Below are 19,903 nucleotides of genomic sequence, written 5' to 3' on the forward strand. Positions count from 1 at the left end.
AAGCTCAGGCTGTAATGGGAGCGATGGGAAGCCGCTGTAAATACACCGGAAGCTTCGCTTGCTTACCGGCTATTCACTTCCTGCTGTGCTGCCCAATTCCTAACAGGCCACAGACCCGTACCGTGGGGTTTGGGGACCCCCCGCTCTAAGCCTTATTCGAACGTTATTGGATAACGACATTATAATTAATCCAATGGTAATGGAGATAAAACTGAGGCATATGAACAATTTTTGGAAATATTATTTGGGACTAAAATGCAGGAGTTTAGTTATCAAAATCCATTATTCAAAAGAGTATAATTTCATTTCAGTTCAGTAAGTATTTATTAAGTGCTTAGAGTGCTCAGTATTTGCTTAGAGACAGAAGGGCCAGGGAAATTTATACAGGCATTTGAGTTGACTTTCTTGTTTTTTTAAAGAGTTGAGTAGGGACTTCAGGCTCAGTTGCTTTGGGCATCCTCCAAGATTGATTTGTGAAGATGCATAGACTCCTAAGGAGACATTCTGTGATATTTTATTATTATAGATTTGGTGCCCGTTCACTTATTCAACAGGTATTTGAGTGCTTAGTTGGTACTAGGCGCTGAGTTTAGCATTGGAAATGGGGGAAGGTGAATGCATACAAGACCGTTGTGCTCAGCAGATGCCAGCAGATTAACCACACGAATGTAAAACTGCAACAGTGACAAGTATTTGAGTTAGGGACATCCCAGAAGTGACATTTGATCTGAGATCTGAAGGATGCACAGGAAAGGAAGAACGTTCCAGTCAGAACAAACGCAAGGATAAAAAGACCCTGTGATGGCAGGGTTCATGGAGATGACTGGGGACTTAAGGTACAGGCCTATGTATGGATCAGGAAGAGTACAGAAGAACCTGGGGGGAGAGGGGGCTGGTGAAGTGGGCCAGAAGGTGCTGGGCCTTGCAAGCAGGTAGAAGAGTTTTTCTTTATTCTTGGTGTAAAGAGAAGCTTCCATACAGATTTTTAAAGATTTAACGTAATTTTAATTTATTTGGTCATGCCAGGTCTTAGTTGTGGCACGCAGGATCTTTGATCTTTGTTGTGGCATGTGGGGTCTAGTTCCCTGAGCAGGGACTGAACCTGGGCCCCTGCATTGGGAGCACAAGAGTCTTAGCCATTGGGCCACCAGGGAAGTCCCTGTACAGTTTTCCTTTGAGCCTTAGACTAGATTGTGGGTGGGGATGGCTCCATTAGATTGGGTTTACTAGCCTGCTCTGTATTTTGTACCATCACTTAGTGTTTGTATTGTCTTCTTTTGGTTTTCTCGCTCCTTAAGTTTTATTGTAGTTGAGGAAACCTGCTTGTACCATTAGCAAGATACGTCTACTTTTTTTTTTCCCAATTAGGGACAAAAGGAATTTTAGAGATTAGGACTGAACACTGAAGTTAGTCAATTTGAAATATTTTTGCATTAGTATGACTGCCAGGGCACTAATTTTTGTGACTCTTTTTTTCTAATTGTAGTTTAAAAAAATGCGTAGTCTAAAATGGACCCTCGACCATTTTTCAGTGTACAGTTAGCTGTATTTACACTGTTGTGTAGCAGTGCTCACCCTTTTTCATCTTAGAAAAGCTAATCTCTGTACCAGTGAACAATTCCCCATTTCTCCTTCCCGCCACCTCCCGGCAGCCACCATTCTCCTTTCTGTTATCATGATTTTGACTACTCCAGATACTTCAGAGGAGTGAAATTATACAAGGTGTGTCCCCTGTACCTTCATATTCCTCCTCTGCACATGTCCTTCCTTCTCCCGTCAGTCAGTTCAAATCCTGCCTGTCCTTTTCCCTCTCGTTATGGCATGTATTTGCCCATGGCAAATACTTGGGTTCCCCTGCACAGTTTGATGAAAAAGCCATCAGAAAAGAAAAAGAACACGTTAAACTTTTTAGCTTGACTGATTTGAGACAAAGATTTGTGCTTATTTGTGAGTTTAATTACTGCTCAGTGGTTTTGAAAGAATCATATTTGTACCACATTTTATAGTGTTCACCTTGCAACACTTAGAGACCAGTTGATTTTAGGTATTGGATTGGAGATGATTTTGAGGTGGCTCGGTATTTTAAGTACAAAAAAGGTATAGCAAAGGATTTTCTTGTGTGGGGAAGATTTGTAAACTTTTGTTTTCAGTTTCCGCATTTATCCCAAACTTTGGTTTTCTGTAATGTTGACCAGCCTTAGAGGATCAGCCTCATAGGATCCAAGTTGCAGAGTGTCCTTTTATTTTAACCTTCAGAAGTATTTTGTTTTCTCTGGGGAGTTTCTGTAGGAAATGAAGCTCGTTTTCATTCAAATACTATTGAGCACATGTGCAAATCCCGCTATGGGCCTGGAATGGTTCTGTGACTCCCTCTGCGGTCTGGCCATCTGTGCCATTTTTGGCGATGTGAAGGAAGCGCAGGCAGAATTCTTGTTATCGCTGTTAGACTGAGGGTGGTGGGAGGTACACAGGATGCTCCTCTGTGTTGTGTCACGAGAGGTAGAGGATTTGACAACAAGAACTTTTCAGAGAGCATTTAATTTGGAACCGTAGCAAGAACTGGATGCCCCAGAGCTGCAATTAGGTGATTAACTCATAGATTTAGTCAAGTGCAATCAACCACTAGTCCAAAAACACTCCCCACCCCCATTTTTAAAAATTGTGATAAAATACACAAAATCCAAAATTTGCCATCTTATCCATTTTCCGTGTGCTGTTCAGTGGTATTAAATATATTCATAATGTCTTGCAGTCATCATCATTCATCTCCAGAACTATTCATCCTGTAAAACTGAAACTTTTTACCCATTAAACCATGACTTCCTATTCTTCCCAGCCTCTGGCAACTATTCATCTACTTTCTGTCTCTGATCTTGAGTACTCTAAGTACCTCGTAACAGTGGAATCACACAGTATTTGTCTTTTTGTGCGCTGTGTTCTCAGGGTTTGGGCTTCCCTAGTGCCTGCAATGCTGGAGACCCAGGTTCGATCCCTGGGTCGGGAAGATCCCCTGGAGAAGGGCATGGTACTCCAGTAATCTTGGCTGGAGCATCCCATGGACAGAGGAGCCTGGCAGGCTATGGTCCATACGGTTGCAAAGAGTTGGACACGACTGAAATGACTTGGCATGCATGCACACATGAACCCATGTCTGATTTCACAGTCCATAATCCTTCCACAACTCTGCATTATGCATGCTAAGTCGCTTCAGACTCTTTGCGACACTGTGGACCATAGCCCATCAGTCTCCTCTGTCCATGGAATTTCCCAGGCAAGAATACTGGAGTGGGTTGCCATACTCTCCTCCAGGGGATCTTCCCGACCCAGGGATCGAACCCTCATCTCTTAAGTCTCCTGCATTGGCAGGTGGGTTCTTTACCACTTGGAGAAGGGAATGGCAACCCACTTCAGTATTGTTGCCTGGAGAATTCCATGGACAGAGGAGACTGGTGGGCTGTAGTCCATGGGGTCGCAAAGAGCTGGACATGACTGAGAAGCTAATACTTTTTTTTTTTTTTTTCCACCACTACCACCACTTGGGAATCCCACACTGAATCATCCTACTTCTGTAAATCAGGTTCTGATTTCAGCATGAATGCTAGATGTGTCAACATCACCTGAGATCTAAGGGAACTGTAAGGAAAAGGGCAAGTAATGAAGTAGGTGGATACAGTAGGAAGTCACCTGTTCCCTGTGGTTTGAAGAATCCTTCAAATGAAGGACAGTAATTGTTGGCGTATTTAATAGACTTGAGAGCTTGGGTGCCCAAACCAGGAGGAGGCAGGAAGTTATATAATGCTAACTGAGGAACTTTGCTCTTTAGGTTCCTTTGCAGGATTCCTTTAATGAAACTGAATTGTTTCTGTCTCCCATTAGGCTTTGATGAGGAAGAGGTTTCTAGTGATTGTTTAGGTGCTGAGGGATTTGCAGAGAATCTGCAAACATTTCTGTGTAGCTTCATGTCTTTTAGAGAGCATTTCTCTGCGTGGGAATAGTTGCTTCTTTCTCTCTTTGCCATGGTCCGCTTTAGTCAGTTTTAGAGTGTTGAATATGAAACTAGTAGCAATTGTACCAGGAAGGAGATAACAACACATGGTTATTTTTGTTTAATCCGATTTAAGATCCATAATTTACATGGTTATTCTTTTTAGTTATCTTACATTTAAAAAATGAAAATATATTTGCACTGTTCATATATCTTTTGCTGCATTAAGACATTTGTTACCATGATTTACTGAATTTTGTCAGTTCAAATCAGTCTTCCTTAATATTTTGCATAAAGATGCTCTGTGAATTTTATAACTATACATTATTCGGGCTTCCCAGGTAGCTCATATGGTAAAGAATCTGCCTGCAATGCGGGAAACCTGGGTTTGATCCCTGGTTTGGGAAGATCCCCTGGAGAAGGGCATGACAACCCACTCCAGTATTCTTGCCTGGAGAATTCCATGGACAGAGAAACCTGGTGGGCTACAGTCCATGGGGTCTCAAAGATTCGGACACGATTGAGTGTCCGAATACATATACATTATTAGCAGGAAATACTTTTAATGATTGAATACAAACCAGTTTGGATCATGAAGCATTATTAATTATTGGTTAAGACCATGTTTTTACAAAGCTGGTTTACTGAGATATAGTCAACATATATAAACAGTACTTATTAAAAATGTGCAATTTATAAAATGTTGATAGATATATGTACTTATGAGACTGTCATCACAGACAGGATAGTGAACATATCCATCACCCCCAAAACTTTCATTACATCGTTGGCTCCTTGATCCCCATCCATGACAACTACTGATTATTCTGTAATTATATATTAATTGTGTTTCCTAGAATTTCCTAGAATGTTATATAAACAGAATCATATAGTTTGTGGTTATGCTTCTTTCATTTAGCATGGTTATTTTGATATTCATTCTTTAGTATGTCAGTAGTTGATTCCTCTTTAATGCTGAATACTGTTCCTTTGAAGGGATATACTGCAGTTTATTGATACATTCACCTATTGTTGGACATATTGGTCATTTCCAATTTTTAGTTGGTAACAAATGAGGTTGTTATGAATATTTGTATACCAGTCTTTTTGTATGGATATATACTTTTATTCCTCTTGGTTAAGCACATAGAAGTAAAATGGCTAGATCATGTGGTAGGAACATACTTAACTTTTAAAGAAACTGTCAAAATTTTCCAAAGTGGCTGTACTCTTTTGCTTTACCACCAGCAGTGTATAAGAGGTCCAGTTCTTCCACATCCTTGCCAACACTTGGGATGGTCAGTCTTTTCAATTTTAGTCTTTCTTATAGATGTGGAATGGTATCTCATTGTGATTTTAAATTGTATTTCTCTAAGGACTAAGATGTTGTGTGTCTTTACATGAGCTTATTTCCTATCCATATAACTTCTTTGGTGAAATGGACAAAAAATGGTTTGTCCATTTTTGATTGGGTGTGTTTTCTTATCACTGATTTTTAGAAGTTCTTTATATATTCTGGATGTATATCCTTTTTCAGACACAGGATTTGCAAATGTTTTCTCTTCAGTTCAATCCAGTCTCTCAGCTGTGTCTGACTCTGTGAACCCATGGACTGCAGCATGCCAGGCTTCCCTGTCTATCACCAACTCCCGGAGCTTACTCAAACTCAGGTCCATCAAGTCAGTGATGCCATCCAACCATCTCATCCTCTGTTGTCCCCTTCTCCTCCTGCCTTTAATCCTTCCCAGCATCAGGGTCTTTTCCACTGAGTCAGTTCTTCCCATCAGGTGGCCAAAGTATTGGAACTTCAGCTTCAGCATCAACTGAATATTCAGCTTCTAAGGAATATTCAGGACTGATTTCCTTTAGGATTGACTGATTTGATCTCCTTGCAGTCCAAGGGACTCTCAAGAGTCTTCTCCAACACCACAGTTCAAAAGCATCAATTCTGTGGCACTCAGCTTTCTTTATGGTCCAACTCTCACATGCATACATGATTACTGGAAAAACCATAGCTTTGATTAGACGGACCTTTGTTGGCAAACTAAAGTCCTGCTTTTTAACATGCTGTCTAGGTTGGTCATAGCTTTTCTTCCAAGGAGCAAGCATCTTTTAATATCATGGCTGCAGTCACCATCTGCAGTGGTTTTGGATCCCAAGAAAATAAGTCCATCACTGTTTCCATTGTTTCCCCATCTATTTGCCATGAAGTGATGGGGCCAGATGCCATGATCTTAGTTTTTTGAATGTTGAGTTTTAAGCCAGCTTTTTCACTCTTCTCTTTTACTTTCATTAAGAGACTCTTGAATTTCTCTTCACTTTCTGCCATAAAAGTGGTATCATCTGCATTATCTAAGGTTATTGATATTTCTCCCAGCAATCTTAATTCCAGCTTGTGGTTCCTCCAACCTGGCGGAGGAACCAGGCTGGAAGTTAAATAAGCAGGGTGACAATATACAGCCTTGACGTACTCCTTTCCCAATTTGGAACCAGTCAGTTGTTCCATGTCCAGTTCTAACTGTTGCTTCTTGACCTGCGTACAGATTTTTCAGGAGGCAGGTCAGGTGGTCTGGTATTCCCATCTCTTGAAGAATTTCCCACAGTTTGTTGAAATACACAGTCAAAAGCTTTGGCGTAGTGAATAAAGCAGAAGTAGATATTTTTCTGGAACTCTCTTGCTTTTTTGCTGATCCAGCGGATATTGGCAATTTGATCTCTGGTTCCTCTGCCTTTTCTAAATCCAGCTTAAATATCTGGAATTTCACTGTTCACGTACTGTTGAAGCCTGGCTTGGAGAATTTTGAGCATTACTTTGCTAGTGTGTGAGATGCATGCAATTGTGCAGTAGTTTGAACATTCTTTGGCATTGCCTTTCTTTGGGATTGGAATGAAAATGGACCTTTTCCAGTCCTGTGGCCACTGCTGAGTTTTCCAAATTTGCTGGCATATTGAGTGAAACACTTTCACAACATCATCTTTTAGGATTTGAAATAGCTCAACTGAAATTCCATCACCTTCTCTAGCTTTGTTTGTAGTGATGCTTCCTAAGGCCCGCTTGATTCTGCATTCTAGGATGTCTGGCTCTAGATGAGTGATCACACTATTGTGGTTATCTGAGTCATGAAGATCTTTCTTGCATAGTTCTTTTGTGTATTCTTTCCACCTCTTCTTAATATCTTCTGCTTCTGTTAGGTCTGTACTGTTTCTGTCCTTTATTGTGCCTATGTTTGCATGAAATTTTCTTGAAGAGATCTCTAGTCTTACCCATTCTGTTGTCTTCCTCTATTTCTTTGCGTTGATCACTGAGGAAGGCTTTCTTATCTCTCCTTGCTATTCTTTGGAACTCTGCATTTAAATGGGTGTACCTTTCCTTTTCTCCTTTGCCTTTTACATCTCTTCTTTTCTAGCTATTTTTAAGACCTCCTCAGACAACCATTTTGCCTTTTTGCACTTCTTTTTCTTGGGGATGGTCTTGATCACCACCCTCTGCACAATGTCTTAAACTTGTGTCCATAGTTCTTCAGGCACTCTATCAGATCTAATCCCTTGAATCTATTTGTCACTTCCGAATAGAGTTCATGATGTGAGCCACAATCAGCTCCTGGTCTTGTTTTTGCTGACTATAGAGCTTCTCCATCTTCGGCTGTAAAGAATGTAATCAGTCTGATTTTGGTATTGACCACCTGGTGATGTCCATGTGTAGAGTCGTCTCTTGTGTCATTGGAAGAGGGTGTTTCCTATGACCAGTGTGTTCTCTTGGCAAAACTGTTAGCTTTTGCCCTGCTTCATTTTGTGTTCCAAGGCCAAACTTGTTTGTTAGTCCAGTTATCTGTTGACTTCCTACTTTTGTATTCCAGCCCCCTGTGATGAAAAGAACATCTTTTTTTGGTGTTAGTTCTAGAATGTCTTGTAGGTCTTCATAGAACCTTTCAGCTTCTTCAGCATCAGTGGTTGGGGCACAGCCTTGGGTTAGTGTAATATTGAATGGTTTGCCTTGAAAATGAACAGAGATCATTCTTGCACCCAAGTACTACTGCATTTCAGACTCTTTGGTTGACTGTGAGGGCTACTCCATTTCTTCGAAGGGATTCTTGCCCACAAGAATTTAATTTAATTTAATTCATCTGAATTAAATTCACCCATTCTGGTCCATTTTAGTTCACTGATTCCTAAAATGTTGATGTTCACTCTTGCCATCTCCTGTTTGACCACTTCCAATTTACCTTGATTCATGGATCTAACATTCCAGGTTCCTATGCAGTATTGCTTTTTACAGCATCGGACTTTACTTCTATCACCAGTCATATCCACAACTGGGTGTTGTTTCACTTTGACTCCATCTCTTCATTCTTTCTGGAATTATTTCTCCACTCTTCTCCAGTAGCATATTGGGCACCTACTGACCTGGGGAGTTCATCTTTCAGTGTCATATCTCTTTGCCTTTTCATACTGTTCATGGGGTTCTGAAGGCAAGAATACTGAAGTGGTTTGACATTTCTTTCTCCAGTGGACCATGTTTTGTCAGAACTCTCCAAAATGATGACTTTTGAAGAGCAGTTCTTAATTTTGATGAAGTCCAACTTAACAATTTTTTCTTTTATGGATTCTGCTTTTCTTGCTTAAAAAGTTTCTTTGCCTATTTTCACAATAATATGTTTGTGATATGTTCTAGAAGCTATAGTTTTAGATTTTACCCTATATCCCTGGTGGCTCAGATGGTAAAGAATCCGCCTGCAGTGCAGGAGATCTGGGTTTGACCTGGGTCAGAAGTATCCCCTGGAGAAGGGAATGGCAACCTACTCCAGTATTCTTGCCTGAAGAATTTCATGGACAGAGAAACCTGGCGGGCTACAGTCCATGGGTTTGCAAAGAGTCTGACGGGACTAAGTGACCAATACTTTCACTTTACTGTAGACTTGTGATCTACTTTCAGTTCATTTTTATACATAGTGCAAGCTATGGATCAGAGTTCATTTTTAAGTATATGGAATCTGATTGTTCTAGAACTGTTTGTTGAAAAGACTATATTTTCACTAAATTCCCTTGTACCTAGGTTATACCTCAGTTGAAAATTTATATATATTTTTGGTTCCGTTTCTGGTCTTTTTTTGTTTTCATTCATCTGTTGGTCTGTATTGATGCCAGTACTACACTGATTTGATTACTATAGCTTTGTAAAAAAGACTTGAAGTCAGACAGTGTAAGTCCTTCAGCTTTGCTGTTCTTTCGCAGACTTTGGCTTTTTGAGGTCCTTTTCATTTCATATTAATTTTATAATCAGCTTGTCAGCTTTTCAAAAAACTCTGCTTGAGAATTTGATTCAGGTTGTATTGTGTCTATCAGTAATTTGGGGAGAATTGCCATCTTAATGTGGAGAAGCCAATGGCACCCCACTCCAGTACTCTTGCCTGGAAAATCCCATGGACGGAGGAGCCTGGTAGGCTGCAGTCCATGGGGTTGCTAAGAGTCGGACATGACTGAGTGACTTCACTTTCACTTTTCACTTTCATGCATTGGAGAAGGAAATGGCAACCCACTCCAGTGTTCTTGCCTGGAGAATCCCAGGGATGGGGGAGCCTGGTGGGCTGCCGTCTATGGGGTCGCACAGAGTCGGACACGACTGAAGTGATTTAGCAGCAGCAGCCATCTTAATGTAATCTCTGTAGTTGTGGCGTACAGGCTCAGTGGTTGCAGTGCATGGGTTTTAGTTGCTCTGCAGCATGTGGGATCTTAGTTCTCAGACCAGGGATTGAACCTGTGTCCCGTCCCCTGCATTGCAAGGCAGATTCTCGACCCTTGGACCAGCAAGGAAGTCCCCAACACAGCTTTTTTATATATCTTGTCATTTCAACTGCTGCATGCTTCTGATTCAGTGATGTAGACTTTAAAATTTCCCTTCATTCCTTAGTACAGTCTTGCACATAATTCATTCCTAGGTTTATTGATTGATTGATAGCAGTTTCTTACATAGCACTCTTCAGTTCAGTCGCTCAGTTGTGTCTGACTCTTTTTAAGACCCTATGGACAGAAGCACACCAGGCTTCCCTGTCCATCACCAACTCCCAGAGCTTGCTCAAACTCATGTCCATCGAGTCGGTGATGCCATCCAACCTTTATTAGTACTTGTGATTGCATTGCTTATTGTATAAGAAGTCTTAAATCTTGTGTTCATAAAATTCCTTCTGAAGAAGTCAGCATACTTTACGCTAATTCATTTATTGATTGTGTCAGCAGTCAGCTTACCATACCCTAAGAGTATCCCACTTTCTCAGGCATCTAGAATCCTGCTTCAACTTAGGGGTCATTGTATAATCTTGTATTGTTCTAATGAAAGGAATGCTCAGATGACAGTGTTGTGGGCAGAGCCCAAGCCTGTTTCTTTGGGACGTTTTTACTTCTGGCTGCTAGTAGGAAGGAGTACATGTGATACTGTCTTTGCACTCACAACTGCCCACCACATGCAGAATTGGTCCGGCCACTTCAAGTGCTCAACTGGACTCACTCTGATCTTTGTATCTCAAAGAAATTGAGAACTGAGGTTTCATCCAGGATTTCATTATGTTTCAGTTGCTTAAAAAATAATTAATGGAAAAATGTCTTATTGTTCAAGTCACATCATTCTTCTTGCAGGGCTTTTAATTATCTTCAGCAAACCTTTTTACTCTTCGGTTCCAACAACTGCCCTTCTTTCTGGAGCCCCCTGAAGTGATCACTAGTGGTTCTCAGTGAGTTTCATCAAAGAGCACACACATGTCTTTTGCTGTTAACCCTCTCTACCCCCATGAATTCCTTGTTGATGCAACTTCAGAAGAAAAGATGAAAATCAAGGATTTCTAACTCCCTACCAGGTGACTGGGCTTCCCTGGTGGGCTCAGCAGTAAAGAATCTGCCTGCAGTGCAAGTAGACACAGGTTTGATTCCCTGGGTTGGGAGGATTCCCTGGAGAAGAAATGGCAGCCCACTTCAGTATTCTTGCCTGGGAAATCCCATGGACAGAGGATCCCGGAGGGCTATAGTCCATGGGGTTGCAAAGAGTCAGAGACAACTGAGTGATTAAAACCACCACCAACAGGTGTCTAGGAGTTATTTTCTAGATTTGAGTATGAATGAGCCTCATGATTTTGGACATCTTTTCATAAATTTCTTGGCTATTAATATATCTTTTCTGAAAGAATGTCTATTCACATTCTTTGCCCATTTTTTCTTCCATTTGATTTTTAAGATCAGCTTCTTAGTTTCTGTAAAAAAAGTTGTGACTGGAATTCAATTGTGGTTACGTTGAATTTTTTTTACTGTATCTGACCTGTGCCCCATGCATTGGAAGCACAGAGTCTTAACTACTGCTCCGCCATGGAAGTCTCAATTCCTCAACATTTTGTGATTTTGGTTGCTACTTAGAATTGATCTTTTATCCTCTCATATTTTTAAATTTATTATTGTGGGCATATAGGAATTTTGTTGATAATTTTTTGTTGTTGAATCTGCCTTTTCTGTCATTCTTGCTGAAATCATTGGTCTTAATAATTTGTGAGTTTATCCTTTGAGATTTTTCAAGATGGGCAGTCATATTATCTGTAAATATTGAAAACCTCTTAAATTACTGAACCAACTTGATTTCTGAGAAAGCATAATTATTTTTAATTAACAAATCTAGACTGTTTTTATTATTAGTGAATAGAGGTAAAACTTTATGTGTACATATATATGTATATATAATGTTTGACAAAAGTAGTTCATGCTCTTATAAGAAAGAAAATACCAAACATTACTAAAATTAAAGAGATGGTTCATTGCTAGACTGCTGGCATTTTTAGGATGGTATAGGCCAGTGCCATATTTCGTTTGAGAATTTAATCCCCTGCTGTTTTTGGAGTGAAAATGTTACGAGAGAGTTGAATTTATATTAAAATAAAATGAAAGAAATTCTTCCTTTTCTTAAAAATGTATGCCGTTCTTTGCTTCTCTAATAGGCTCCATGCTCTTCAAGAACTATGAAAATAATTTATTTTCTTCTATCCTTTTTGCTTCTTAACTGAGGATGTTTCTTGTTATCCTGGGAGACCTGGAACTTAGCAGGAATGTATAAGGACTCTGTGTAAGGACTGAGACATGGTCTTGGCTTTTACCTAGGATGCACCCCATAACAGATCCACCTGGAGGAAATGGATTGGGCTGATGGTGGTTTAGCAGCAGCTCGCATTTGCAGTGGGGGCTCGTGTGAGAGGCTCTGACTAGAAATGGATGGATTAAATGTGATTCTACTCTAGAATGAGGTTCACTGTCTGTGAAATTGGAATTCATAGGAGAGAGAAACCTCTTGAAGATGTTCCTGAGGTCTGCAGAAGGATGCACTCTTAGAGTCTCCTAGAGCTGACTGAAGGGATTCTAGCTCCTGGCAAGATGGAGATTGAGAGCTGGAAGAAACCTTAGATCCTCATCTCTATATCTGGCTTGGGCTTGTTCCAAGTACTTAAAGCTTTGGAGAATTGGAAAATAGGTTTGAATCTGCTTTCTAGAATCTTTGGGTTCTCAAGTGAAGTGTGGACTGGATACTGAGGAAGAGCAAATCAGAGAAAGATAAACACAATACTTAATGGGGGAGAACTGGTAATATGTTGTTTTGGAGAAGCTTATTAGAGGTACATAGTCTTTATATTCCTGGGGGAAAAATTTAAGTAGTAAAAAATAGTTGCAAATGACTTATGTAAACGATTTAAAAGTATATATAAATAGAACAAAATTCTTTTTTACAAAATTTTCTAATTGATTATTCAGTTCAGTTCAGTCGCTCAGTCATGCCCAACTCTTTGCTACCCCATGGAAATTGATTATTAGTGGAATATAATAAAAAGACTGTTGACTTTTATATACAGATCTTCCTTATGTTGGGATCCTTGTTCAGTCACTAAGTCACATCCCACTCTTTGAGATCCCATGGACTGCAGCACACCAGGCTCCTCTGTCCTCTACTATCTCTTGGAGTTTGCTCAAATTCATGTCCATTGAGTTGGTGATGCTCTTCCAACCATCTGATCCTCTGGCATCCCCTTCTCCTGCCGTCTATCTTTCCCAGCATCAGGGTCTTTTCCAATGAGCCGGCTGTTTACATCAGGTGGCCAAAGTATTGGAGTTTCAGCTTCAGTCCTTCCAATGAATATTCAGAGTTGATTTTCTTTAAAATTTAGTGGTCTGATCTCCTTGCAGTCCAAGGGACTCTCAAGAGTCTTCCCCAGCACCACAATTCAAAAGCATCAGTTCTTTGGCACTCAGCCTTCTTTATGGTCCAATCCTCACATCCATACGTGACTACTGGAAAAATCATAGCTTTGACTAGATGGACCTTTGTTGACAAAGTGATGTCTCTGCTTTTTTAATACCCTGTCAAGGTTTGTCATGGCTTTTCCTTCAAGGGGCAAGTGTCTTTTAAAAAATTTCATGGCTGCAGTCACTATCTGCAATGCTTTTGGAGCCCAAGAAAATAAACTTTGTCACTGCTTCCACTTTTTACCCTTCTATTTGCCATGAAGTGATGAGACTGGATGCCATCATCTTAGTTTTTTGAATGTTCAATTTCAAGCCAACTTTTTTACTCTTATCTTTCACCCTCATCAAGAGGCTCTTCAGTTCATCTTCACTTTCTGCCATTAGAGTGGTATCATCTGGGATTACTTCTCAAATCAGTGAACCAGTGAACTTGCTTAGTCGTGATCAACCCTTTGCAATCCCATGGACTGTAGCCTACCATGCTCCTCCATCCATGGAATTTTCCAGGCAAGAGTACTGAAGTGGGTTGCCATTTCCTTCTCCATTATTACACCTAACCTACCTAACTGGGCTTTCCTTGTGGCTCAGTTGGTAAAGAATCTGACCCCAGTTTGGTTCCTGGGTCGGGAAGATGCCCTGGAGAAAGGGAAAGGCTACCCACGAAGTATTCTGGCCTGGAGAATTCCATGGACTGTATAGTCCATGGGGTCAAAAGAGTTGGACACAACTGAGCGACTTTCACTTAATTTCACTTAACCTACCTAACATCATAGCATAGCCTTGCCACCTTAAACACGTTCAGAACACTTATATTAGCCTTCAGTGGTGCAGAATCATCTAACACAAAGTCTATTTTATAATAAAGTGTTGACTAGCTCATGAAATTTATTGACTGCTGTACTGAAAGTGAAGAACAGAAGGGTTGTCTGGGTCCAGAATGATTGTAAGTGTATCAGTTGGTCACCCTTCTAAGGGTGTGGATGACTGCTTGCTGCAGCTCAGCAGCAAGCATCACAGTAGATCATCTCCCATATATGACTAGCCTAGGAAAAGACCAAAATTCGAAGTAGAGTTTCTACAGGAACTCTGTGTGTGTCGCTTTCAACCGTTGTAAAGTTGAAAAACCCTCAGTTAGTCAGTTCCAGATAACAACCATCTGTGTTGTATTTGGACACTACTGAACTCATATTGTAATACTTTATCACTTGATTATGTTGGATTTTCTAGGTAGACTATGATTTCATTTATAATTGATCATTTTGTCTCTTTTCTAATATTTATATTATCCTTTTTGTCATATGGCAGCAACTAGCTTCTTTAGAACAATACTGAATAACTATTATAGCTGGCAGCCTTTTCCTGTTCTCAGAATGCCTCTAGTGCTTTACCATTATCCATGAATTATTTTCTGGCTGTTTGTCGTTTTAACTTTTATCCTTTTTAAACTTTACTTTTAAATTAGGCTCTTTATTTTGAGATACTTGTGGAATCACATGCAGTTGTAAGAGAGATCCTGTGTGCATTTCACCGAGTTTCCTCTTGTTGAGCTATAGTATATCACAACTTGGAAATTAATTATCAATACAACTCACCCATCTTATTGCAATTTTACCAGTTTTATTTGTACTCTGTGTGTGTATTTCATTCTGTCACATCTGTAGATTTGTATGATTACCACCACAGTCAAGACCGAGAATAATCCCTTCCCGAGGATCTCTTGTCTTGCACTTTCATAGCCGTAGTTGTTTCCCTTGCTCTCTGCCTCCCTGAACCCTGGCAGCCACTAAACTCTGTCTCTCTAATTTGTTGTTTCAAGAATGCATTGTACATGGGACGAGATACGTAGTACATAACCTCTGAGACTGACTTTTTTCACTCAAAATAGTTCCTTTGTGATTTCTCCAGGTTGTTGCGTGTATCAAGAGTTTGTTCCTTTTTACTGCTGAGCAGTATTCCATCACTTGTTTAACCATTCACCTGTGGAAGGGCAGCTGGGTTGTTTTCAGTGTTTGGCTGTCATGAATAAAGTTGCTATAAACATGCATAAGCAGGTTTTTGTGTGAACCTAAGTTTTCAGTTCTCTGGGATAAATGCCCAAGAGTGCATATACCCTTTTTGTGCTTGCTCACCCTCCCTCTCTCTCATCCTCTACACACACATGCACAGGCACACACACATATATAAAATAAAAATTTTCTTGAGCTTCTTGAGGTTATTGTGCATGATTGCACACGATTACTCCTAAATACTTCAATGAGTATTTTCCAAGTGTAGGGATATTTTTTATACACCTAAAGAAGAGTTATCAACTTAGTTCATTTAACACTGATACAGCTTTGATCATCAGTTCAGTTCAGTTGCTCAGTAGTGTCCGACTCTATGCAACCCCATGGACTGCCGCACGCCAGGCCTCCCTATGCATCAGCAACTCCTGGAGTTTACTCATATATGCCCTCTATTACAAGTTGTCAGTTGATCCAGTAAAGTCTCTTTCAGCATCTTTCCCCCTCGAGGACAGGATCTGTTGAGGGATCACACGTGGTATTTACTTGTCGTGTTTCTTATGTCTCCTTTAATCTAGAACAGTTCTGTAGTCTTCTTTGTCTTTTATGACATGATAGTTTTTGAAGAAGACAGCCTTTTTTTCTTTTTAAATATAACGTTCCTCATCTGGTTTGTCTGGTGTTTCCTCATAATTAGATTCAAATTATGTATTAATTTGGTCTGAATGCTACATAAGAGGTGTTGCTTCCTTGAGATCTTATCATATCAGAAGAAAATTTCTTTTTAGTCCTAGTTACTAAGAAGTCTTAATTAAGAATGGGAGTTGGGTGCACATTGTTAGAGCTTGGAGTTGAGGCTGTTGGCTGGCCAATGAATTCACAGATGTAGGTCATGTACTGTATGAGTGGCAAGAGTGACTGGCCCAGAGAGTGGAGTTTGATAGTAATCCTTGCTCCAACTAGAAAGAAAATGAAATGGGTGTTGGACTTGATCAGTGCCTTTTGTCTTTTAGCTTGATGATAGCTTGATTCCATTGCATTTATTTAATTTACTGTATAGTGAATATGTTAACAGATTTCTTAATGTTAAAATAAACATTCTATACCGTGCATGCATGGAATTTAATTTTTAACATTTAAATGTTGGATAGATTTTTTATTTTATTTTGGGTTTTGCATTTATGTTTGTAACAAAAATTCTTATGTAATTCTGTATGTGAAAGAGTGTGTGTTCTTTCTTTGTCACATTTGGTATCTAGTTTATTATTTATCCTTAGAGCATAAATCCAAAAGTTTTTTTAAACCCCTCTCTCTCCCCAGCAGTTTAAATAACACTGAAATTACCTGTCTTTGAAACTATCTGAACCCGATGCATTTCGGGGAGGGCTTGTGGGTCTTTGGCAGCATTTTCTAGTTTCTTTTCTGGTTAAAGATCTATATAGGTTTTTACTTCTTCTTGGGCTTCCCTAATAGCTCAGTGGTAAAGAATCCTCCTGCGGTGCAGTAGTCGCAAAAGTTAATGTGGGTTCCATCTCTGGGTTGGGAAGATCCCCTGGAGGAGGAAATGGCAACCCACTCCAGTATTCTTTCCTGGAAAATTCCATGGGTAGAGGAGCCTAGTGGTCTACAGTCCATGGGGTTGCAAAGAATTGGACATGACTGAGCAGAGCAGAGCCTCCCTGAGGGGACTTCATCTACAGAAGTGATCAACTCCGCTCCGTGTAGCTACCCAACGCTTTGCTCTTTTGTGACTATAGTTACATCTACTGAAACTATTTTTGCTTATGTCTTTTTCTATTATTTTCTGTGGTCTTTTAAGGGCAGACTCTGTGTCATCTTTGCATATAATGTTAGCACACTGCTTGGCTCCATAGATTTTCAGATGCTTGTTGAATGAGTACAAGGTGTATTTAGAGGACTGTGAGAAAATTAGTTGAAACAGAAGGTTCTTACAGGAGTATGCAGGATGTTGAGCCAGGATGGACCAGCAGAGATGATGGAGCAATTTGAGTGTTTGGCTGAGGAGTTCGGATTCTGTCTTTAATTACAAGACAGGTAGAGGACAGAGGCAAGAGGAGAGAAGGTCATTTATTATTGTTGTGCTAAAGAGACTGGTTAAAATTTCATTATAGTATTAAAATTATTTTTAGATTTTTAAAGTCTTTGTGTGGGTGCTGGTTTATCAAATAAAGATTGCTGCCAAGGTGAAATAAATAAAAATCTTTACATTAATAATGTGTGCTTAGTTTGCGACCTCATGGACTGTAGTGCACCAGGCTCCTTTGTCCATAGGGATTCTCCAGGCAAAAATATTGGAGTGGGTTGCCATGCCCTCCTCCAAAGGATCTTCCCAACCCAGGGATCGAACCCAAGTCTCCCGCATTGCAGGCAGATGCTTTATTGTCTGCGCCACCAGGGAAGCCCATGAATACTGGAGTGGGTAGTCTGTCCCTTCTCCAGGGAAACTTTCTGACCCAGGAATCAAAACAGAGTCTCCTGCATTGTGGGTGGATTCTCTCCTAGCTGAGCTACCAGGGAATGCTTATTGAGTGCTTACTGTCTGCCAGTTACTGCTCTGAGAACTTTGCAAATATTACCTCATTTAATACTCAAGACAGCTGCACATGCTAGGTTTTATTACTGCCCGTTTTAGATGGGGAAACAGGCACGGAGACATTAAGTGACTTGCCGAAAGCCACAACTTTTAAGTGGTAGAAGAGGATTCAAACCTGGGCTCTTTGGCTTCAGAAGTCTTTTAACCACTAAATTCTACTTTCTTCTATTAGCCTTTTAGCCTATTCTAGTAGTACTCAGCCCTCTGGAAACTGGCATTTTAACCTTAAATTAAGAACCAGGGAACCATTCTCTGTGTTAACTGACATAAGCAAGTATTATTTGACTTGTTTTTCAATAGATGATCTATTTAGTAATAATTTAAATATTTCATCTGTTGCTTCAAGTGAGAACTAAAATTGAGCCTATTCTGCATCTGATTAGCATTTGTTACTTTTTGAAAATATTAAATATTTGAAATGAAGTTCTAAATATCTAACAGCTGATTGTCATAGCAAGTTAGAAGTGAGTGTTCAGAGGAAACCCCGTTAAGTTGTCTGGCCCTTGTCCTTCAGGCCAGGTAAGAATTGTTCCAGCATAATGTTCTTCAGTGCTTGGGCTAGTCTTTGTTAATTGTCTCAAAGAAAGAGCTCCACTCTCTGAAGGAAGGTAATTTTCTGATCTCCGATCTGTCTGGGAGTTTTTCTTTGTAATGTGCTTTGTTCTTTTTAAGGTCACTACCCATCTGAAGTAGTTCAAAATACATGTGTGTGGGTTTGCCAAGATTACAGTTGCCGTGGGAATCATAACTTTGGAATTCCTCACATCTGGATTAATGCCGTGTACACAGAGGCTCTGTGTGAATATAGGTTTCCTATTTTATGTGAATCTGAAAGTAGCAAGGTCTTGATAGTGGAGCTTCCCCTAAGTGACAAGTTGAATTCTCATAGCTGAAGTTTTAAAGTAACCCCAAGATCCTGAACTTTGCTGTGGAGCTGCTGTCACGTGTTCTGCTCATCTGCTGGGAAGGCTTATGTCAGTGCTGGGAAACTCAAGCTCTGGAGTGGAAGTGGAGGCCTGGCTTATTTCCTGATACCTGTAGACTTTAGGTTTGTTTTGTCTCCCTGAGAAGCAAGGATTCCAGTGCTGCTGTTTTGAGTTCTGTTTTTGAAGCAGTGATAAGGAAGGCCGCAGGTCTGTCTTTGTTGTGTTTCAGTATTTTTGGAATTGTTTCAGTTATTTGTTTTCTTGGATTGTCCTGTTTCTTTGCTATCTACCTGAAGTTATTACTTATTAAATCCATGGTGATGGTCTTATGAGTGGTAGAGGTTTTTATGTTGGAAACAGAGTTTTGAAAAGACTGCAAACCCTAGAGTCACCATCTTTCAAACTTACGTTGAGTGGTGTGAACATGGAACATAGTTTCTCTACAAAAAGGAGGACTGGCAGCAGTTTGTCTTTGTAAGGCCTCTTTCAGGTCTCCTGGTACAGGGTGATCACCTGACAGACCAGATCCAAAGTCCACAGATTGGCTGCGTGTCATTAAAGTGCCCTTGTCTTTCTATCTGTGGTCTGCATTTTGTCTTAGTCATTTTGCTGTTAAGGATTTTAGGTCTGGTATTCTTCCAGGTGCCTTGAATGATGCTACAGTTCTTCTCTGTGACTTTGAGGGGATGGTGTGATTGCTTCTGAGTTTGCATGTCTTCTTCTGGAATGTCCTGTGAGATGCCATGGCGACCTTGTGTTGGAGGCAGGAGCATGGTCCTTAGTGAGACCTTATCTTCCCTGGGGCTGAATCTGTAGGTTCAGTTCAGTTCAGTTCAGTCAATCAGTTGTGTCTGACTCTTTGCGATCCCGTGGTCAATAGCACGCCAGGCTTCCCTGTCCATCACCAACTCCTGGAACTTCCTCAGACTTATGTCCATCCAGTCGGTGATGCCATCCAACCATGTCTGTAGGTAGAAAGTTCCAGATGTTTGTGGCTGCAGCCCTGAGAGTAGGCATTGGTGTAGCAACACCTTCCTGAGAAGAAAGTCAGATAGAACCGACATTAAAAAAGAGTAAAGAACTAATAGAAGCCAGGTTAATGTTAATCTCT

General features: G+C 40.3%; 1 protein-coding gene and 1 non-coding gene across 7 annotated transcripts in view; both read left to right on the top strand.

Moving 5' to 3' along the window:
* The window catches only part of DIS3L2 (DIS3 like 3'-5' exoribonuclease 2), a 362,444-nt gene that overhangs the window by 1,935 nt on the left and 340,606 nt on the right, over window positions 1-19,903 (top strand). The window lies entirely within an intron of this gene.
* LOC133236131 (small nucleolar RNA SNORA62/SNORA6 family) lies at window positions 16,080-16,213 on the top strand. Its single transcript, XR_009732756.1, has one exon. It is a non-coding gene; the product is annotated as a small nucleolar RNA SNORA62/SNORA6 family (small nucleolar RNA).

Source organism: Bos javanicus, chromosome 2, assembly GCF_032452875.1.
Source record: "Bos javanicus breed banteng chromosome 2, ARS-OSU_banteng_1.0, whole genome shotgun sequence".
Lineage (NCBI taxonomy): Eukaryota > Metazoa > Chordata > Mammalia > Artiodactyla > Bovidae > Bos > Bos javanicus.